The following is a 7,831-nucleotide window of genomic DNA, read 5'->3' on the forward strand; positions in this document are numbered from 1 at the left end:
AAATGGAACCTTCCAGGAGGCTTAGGTTGAGAGCAATTATTTAATTTTAGGCTTCACTGTTTTATTTATCATTTTTCCTCAAACAATGGCCTGTGCTTCTTATGGTATAATAGGAAATTCACTGAACAATAAATTAGTTATAAAATCCTAAAATTTTAAACATGGCAACTCATAAGCTGCTTAGCAACAGTCTAGGACACTAAAGCTTAATTTTGGATCAGTCATCCTGAAGGAGCTGCAGAATTAATTTTTTATATTGCAATACCTTAGAAAGCTGCTAGCCCATGTCAAAAGTATTTTTTTGCCATCCCAGTTATTAAATTTTTCAGAGCTTCTTCAAGCATCAAATCAAACGTTCTTTTTATACTTGGCAATATTTTTATTAAAAAATAGAAAGTTTATTTTTGATTATAGATTAATGGAACACTTGAATATAATGAACTAAGTTGTAAATAAAATATTTAAACATTTAATTGCACTATTTTTAATTATGTGTGCTTTGTGGTATGTGCACATAAGTTGAGGTGTAGCTAGATCTCCCTAGAGCTGGAGTTTAGTTTGTTGTGGGACCCCAGGCATTGATGCAGAGAGCTGAACTTGAGTCCTCTGCCAGAGCAAAACAACTTTTAACTCTAAGCCTCATCATCAGCCTCATGAAAAATGAAATTTAAAGTATATCATTTGATGTCATGTTGATGTATCTCACAGTTGGAAAGGGCACTGAGAACTGGTTAAATGAAAGTGATTTGTGGTGATCTGAATGAGAAAGTCCCCCACACACTCATGTGTGTGAATACTAGGGCCTCAGTTGGTAATGCTGTTTAGTTACATTCAGGAAGTATAGCTTCTGTGGAGGAAGGAAGTATGTCACTGGAACAGATAGGCTTCGAAGCTTCACAGCAGCATCTCATCTCTAGTTCATGCTCTGCTTTATGCTTGAGGTACACCATGTGATTGCTGCCCCAGCCACCATACCTACCTGCTGCCAAGCTTCCCCTGCCATGAGGCTGTTGGAATCTTATCACAATCCAAATAAACACTTCCTTGGCTTCGTTCTCTTATCACAGTAATGTAAAAGTAACCAACACACTATTTTTATATCATTCTCAAAACAGGAAAATTGAAATCAATTTCTTCATTATGAAAGTCTACCACACATTAAAGATGGATGTCAATAGCAAAAGAAAAAAGAAAAAAAGAATCAAAAATTCATGGAAGCTAAAAATCACATTACTGAACCAACATTGGGCAATAAATAAATAAATAAAATTAAAATAAAAACAAAAACATTTTTTTCTAGCTCTATTCATTTACCTGAAAATCTGATAGCTTCACTTTCTTAGAAGCTGAATAGTGTTCCATTGAATATTTTGCCATATTTTTTTGTCATCCATTCACCAGATGATGAGCAGCTAATGTAGTTCCAGTTTCTGGTTATTGTGAATAGAACAGCTATGAACATGCAGATGCAAGTATCTCTGCAATAGGAAACACAGTCTTGTAGAAACATACATCATGATGCTATATCTGGAGCATATATTAGATTTATTTTTGTCTTCTTCATTATATTCACAGAAATATAAAAATGAGGTTAAAATATAACAAGTTAAATTTTGATTGGCTTTAATATTTCTAAACATCATAATTCATAAAATAATTAAGATGATTCTAAAATGATATCACAAAGAAGCAAAAGTAAGATCTTGTATCAGTATCCACTCTGAAGAAAATCATATGTTCATGCACATTAACAAATAATTGTAAACTAGTATTTCCAAACTAGTGAAAATGTTATTGGAAAGAGTCTACGAATTCCTTACTATGCAATGCAATGCAATAAATAATAATGGAGAACTTTGTGTGAAGATAATTTCTAGTATTTTTTTTAAAAAAGAATGATGTATTTCTTAACATATACAAGTAAAGTATTATGTAGTTTCTAAGAAAACAAAAGCAATGGGATGGCAACAGATTAAAACAGCATCATAAGAAGCCCATTTGAGGATTTTTATCATAGAAAGTAGAATCTGCTGGAAATACAAATGTCACTCTTTAAAGGAACTTACTATTAAAAGCTATTACTATTATTCCGTTAGAAAACTCAAGCTGAAAAATACTGACATGGCATTCCACTGGTTCCTAGGAGCAGAGACTGGTGTAAAGCATTTGGGAAGGAAGGTACTCTAAAGATGGGTCAGTGTGTTCCTCTTACATTGGGTCATAAAATCTGTCTAGTCTGAATGCAATCAGAGTTAACTTTTCCTCATATTAGTTTGCCTTGCTACGTTCTCATCCCTTTTCCACAGTGTTTAAAACATTAGGTTTAATTCCCAAAGCTTCATCAATGAATTATTAGCCTCTGCCTTCTGTTACTGAGATGTATCTTCAGGCAGGGTCTACTAACCCCATCACTCAGGAGACAAAGGCAGGTGTAGCTCCCATTTCAAGACAAGTGTAATCTTATGGACATTACATAGATTATATGTAAGTTCCAGGCCAATCAAGGACTAATAGAGAGACCCTATCTTAAAGAAAAATGCCATGCATGCCTGGTTTGGAAAATTATAAATGAGCAAGCGAAAAAGATACATAGAAGAAAGTGATAATATTATGATAGTATTTGGCCAAACATACAGAAATAGGCACTTAATTCATCATTGCCTTCCTGAGATTTATGTAGGTATAGATATTTCTGTTGTTTAAAATGATTCTACACAGATACTGGTTTTTTCTTCATAAGTCATATATTAAAACTACAATAAAAATAAACTGAATTCTCTCAAAATATCTGTTTGTATGGTTGTATTTACTCCCTGTTATTAACTACAATTGTTTTCAAAAGTATTATTTCCAAAACATGATTCTAATAAGCTTTTAAATTACAATTTTAATTTCTTAAAACTTTTCATACAATACGTTTTGATCCCATTCTTTCCCTTCCCCCAGGTTCTCTTAGGTCCTCCATACCTCACTACACACCCAATACACATTTTAATGGACTACTTTTTTATTGGCCTCTGTTTTGGAATCTAATTTATGGTTTTCTGTTCTGAAAATACCTTTCTAGAAGATAAAACTTTATGGAAAACTTGCCAAGTTTTGTTCAGATATCAATTTATGCTAACAAACTCTGAGTTACATTTTTTCTAGTATTTTCTTTTTTAAAATTTTTTTGTTGTTGTTGTTGGTTTTGTTGAGACAAGGTTTCTCTGTGTCGCCCTGGCTATCCTGGAACTTGCTCTGTAGACTAGGCTGGCCTTGGGCTAAGAGATACACCAGCCCCTGCTTTCTGAGTGCTGGGATTAAAGACATGTGCCACCACTACCTGTCTATATTTTCTTCTTTAAAAAGGAAACGAATTTTTTTCAGATTATAATTACATCATTTATACATTCCCCCTCACCCCTCCGAATCCTCCCATACACTCCCCCTTGCTCTCTTTCAAATTCATGACCTCTTTTTTCATTAATTGTTGTTTCATATAATATGTACATACACACACACACAAACACACATACACACACACATTCTTAATATATATAAAACCTGTGTGTATGTACTATGTTACTTGTATGTATGTTTTCAGGAATAAGCATTTGGTATTGGGTAAACAATTGGTGTGTTCTTCCCTGGAGAAAGCTATGTCACTCTAGGCCTTCCTTAGTTGTCTACAGGGTTTAGGACACATGGGCTTCCAGCATCCTCTTCAACATGTGTATAGTTGTTCTTGACCAGCTCGAGTTTAAGCTGTCATGTTGTCATGTTGGTAATACTTTACAGGTGTAGCTTCTGACATTATGAGGAGACACAACCTCCCAGTAACTTCCTGATCCTCTGGCTTAGCCTTTAGGCCTACCCTTCTGAATGACCCCCAAGCTTTAGGGCTCGATGCTTACGATGCACATTATTCCCTGGGACTGGGCTCCACAACTCAGCATTTTGATTTGTTGTGGTTTTCTGCAGTGGTATCTGTCTGTTGCAGAGAAGTTTCCTTGAAGAGGGGTAAGAACTGCACTTATCTGTTTGCAGAAGGACACACGTATTTGGAAAGTAGTTAGGAATCATGCTGGTTTAGTAAAGAGGCATTGTAAATTCTCCTCCAAGATCAAGATCACTTGTCCTGGGAAGTTTGCTGGACTTCCAGGCCGTTTCTCTGTTGTTGAGTGGTACTCAACTCAACTTGAAAGCTGTTGGTTACCACCAAGGTCACATACCCCTTTAATCCTAGCACTCAAGAGGCAGAGGCAAATGGGTCTCTCTGAGTTCTAGGCCAGCCAGCTTCATTGTACTGAAGGCATTCTCCTACAATCCTATACAAAATGTTTATCCAATGTTTTGAGCAACCTGCAGCTGTGCTTCATTGTGGGAACACTGACATCTCTATCATTCTACTGTCGTGGTTTTTTTTTCTCTTGCTGTTATAAATAGTGCTAATCAGCATATTGCTGTCTTTCCCACTGCACAGCATCCATTTCTCAAAGATATATGGTTAAAGGGTCCACAGGCTCAACTTTGATTCCTGTGTGTTTGTTCTATACGGTTCTCCATCCCACCAGCCATCAATTGGGGTTCTTATTTCACAGTGTATGTGATGACATCTTGCTGAGAATTTGATATATACTTAACTTGTTATTTATTTTGTATGGGTGGGCATACCACAGTGAGTATATGGAGATCTGTGTTGGAAATGTTCTTTAGCATAGGGGAAGATTTAGGGGTGGCCCCTCTACTGAAAGGCAAGGAGAGGGCACCTTCACATAATATCCCTGCAGCTGAGGGCATAACCGCTCCATGAAGGAGGGGGCACCTTCTGATAATCTCCCTGCAGCTGAGGACATAACTGCTCCATGAACCCAAGATGTTTTGGAAGTAATTCAAGGCTCCTGAGAGCTGTGTGTGCAAGGACTAAAGAAACAAACCTCATGCACCTGGGCATGGGGAAAAAATATTTACTGTAAGATATGAAGAAGTGGGCATGCTTTTGCCGTGAGAAAGTGCTGAGAAACTGTGCTACATGATTGTTGTTAAATTCTATTTTTAGTCTTACTGAGCTTTACTATATAAGATTTCTTGCATTAAAGTTTATTGCCATTGCCAGCAGAGCGGTGGTCCTCTCGTTCTCATTCAGTCGCCCTCTCTACTTCAGCCTCACCCTTGTCGGCTGGCTCTGACAGAGATCGAGAATAACTTGCTGAAACTGGTTCTCTCTTTCCACCACGTGGGTCCATGCACTGGTAAATCTTCATTAGCAAACAGGTTGAGTTCTAGTTCTTTCAAGGAACTTCTGCCTTCAAGTCGGGCAAGGAGCTCTGTCCCAGATTCTGCCCTGCACATCGCCCCGCCAGCTCCTCTGGTTCAACCTACCAGCCAGCAATGTGGTTTAGCCAGAGAGTGAGAGACACAGTCAGAGCAATGACCCCCGTGTGCGCGTGCGCATTGTGCGGCCAGGTTTTTCTTTTTAAAATAAACATATTTACAATGAATTTTAGACTTATCCAAAGTGAAAAGTAGTCCTGTTTTTCCATATCCCCATTACTCTCATTGCTTTTATCTTAATCATTCAATAACCACACAACACTATGAAAATACAAAATCTTACACTGACAAAACATTAATTATTATCCTTGTTCAAGCTTCCCTATTTGACCATTGGTGGCATTTCTATGGTAAAGATTTGATCTAGATTCCATCTTCATTTGGTGGCCCTAGCTCCTACTCTGTTCCGGTGCATGCCATTTCTTTAATCTCCTTTTGCCTTTCATGAGTCTGAGTCTCCTCAGAACGGTGAGTAGATACTAGAGGATGATGTCTCGATTTCTATTGCTTTGGTCTTGCACTATTAGACTGAGTTTATGGATTTGGGATAAGAATATCGAATGCTGTCGGCTGCTCCACGCTGTGTTCAGTGACTGTCAGAGAAGCAAATCAAAGTGCCTTTATTCTGGTGGTAATTAGATGATTTCAAAGAGAAAGCGTCTGCCAATCTTTCCATTGTAAAGTTACTATTTCCCTCTATTACAGATAAGTGTCTTAGGTAGACATGTTTTGATGATACCCATGCATACAATTTTCCTCATACTTTTACTAAATAATCTTGGGGCCATTAACTCTTTTCATCTGTAAATTATTACTGAGTTCTTTGTATAACAGCGCTTTTCCATTTCTACCATTCTGCTCATATGGATTTACTGAAATTCTTCTATAAAGATGCTTTTTTGTCGTTGTTGTTCTGCTTCTCTACTTATCAATTCAATTAAATCTTCATAGCAGCATATATTTATGAATAATTTATTTTATTGTGTTTATTATAATCCAATACTAAAATTTTCTCCTAAAATTATCTGTTTATGACAATGTGGCTGCCTGTATGGTGACTTGTATACTTTTTTTCCTTTGTTTTCTTCTTAAGACAGGGTTTCTCTGTGTGGCCCTGGCTATCCTGAAACTCACTCTGTAGACCAGGGTGGCCTCGACCTCAGACATTCTCATACTTCTACCTCCTGAGTGCTTGTGCCACCTCCACCACCTAACTTGTGTCTCTTTTGAATACATTTCCATCATCTACAGGAGATTTTCTTACACTAATACCAGAATGTTTCAAGGCAATCATAGCTCTTCTGTTCCCTATCCTTATACTCAATTTCTGCACACTATAGTCTGGGACTGAAAATAAGCATCACTGCAGTTATACTATTGTTTGTGGTTGTGCCAGATGACTGGCTGGGAAATAAAGCATCATCTATTAGACATGTCCATGAATCCTTATGTATGTCTGTAAACATAATTAAAGCACGAATTCATGTATATGCTTTCACATACAGCCCAATATCAGGAGTTCATTGTACTCTCTGAATTTTCCTCATTTAAAAAATATTTTTTTCACTGATGCAAATGGGGATCTCAGATCCACACTAAGTAAATATATTGCTTGTTAGGCCTTAACAACATATTTTATAAGATTCTAAACAAATTCCCACTTGAAATACACTGAGAACCTAGAATATAGTTTCAGACTCAGGCTTTGTCATAACAATTCTAAAGCACAAACAATATGTTACAAAATTACTGCAGTTAGTTTAATCTTTCACCAACCGTTACAGTGGATTACATTGTTCACTCATATTTTTGTTACTTCTTGGGTTCAATTTTAAATTTCTCCCACAACCCATTGTTTTCAATTGTTTGTCTAGGATCTATAAATGTAAAGCATTTCATTAAATCTCATTGTCAGGCTGTGAATAGTTACATTCAAAGTGGTCTTTACGAGGTCTATAATTCCTTCTCATTTCTCTGCTTGCAAAATTCCATTCTCTTAATCTCATTTATAGCCAATTCATCTTTTTTGTATTTCTTTTGTCTAGATAGGTAGGTACATTCACGAAAGTAATGAGTCACTTTATGTTTTAAGTAATGGCGTGTACTGGAATTCATGCTGGCTAAAGTCACAGATTGTTTCCTCATTCTTTACAGCTATTATGTGCAAACTCCATGATATCAATATGTTAGTAGTGACTTGGTCACATGGGTAGTTAGTTTTCTCCCACACTCTGTGATCACAGATGAGTTACAAGTGAATGGATTTGTGAATTCACAGTTTCACAGTTTGCACACTCATGTTCAGCATAATTGTTTAGAAGTGTATTGCTGTGTGGAATGATTTTCTAAACCAGATTGCTCCATCAATGCATTTCTAGACCAAGAATATCATAGTAAGGCCTTTCACACTTACAAGCCAACTAACATTGTGAAAGCAATAGATGTCAAAGCACTGTGCTGGCTAAAGTAGTTAGAAGGCTGAAAATTCAGGGAAGGAGATACAAAAGAAATAATT

This window comes from Mastomys coucha, unplaced genomic scaffold, assembly GCF_008632895.1.
Source record: "Mastomys coucha isolate ucsf_1 unplaced genomic scaffold, UCSF_Mcou_1 pScaffold16, whole genome shotgun sequence".
Taxonomy (NCBI): Eukaryota; Metazoa; Chordata; class Mammalia; order Rodentia; family Muridae; genus Mastomys; species Mastomys coucha.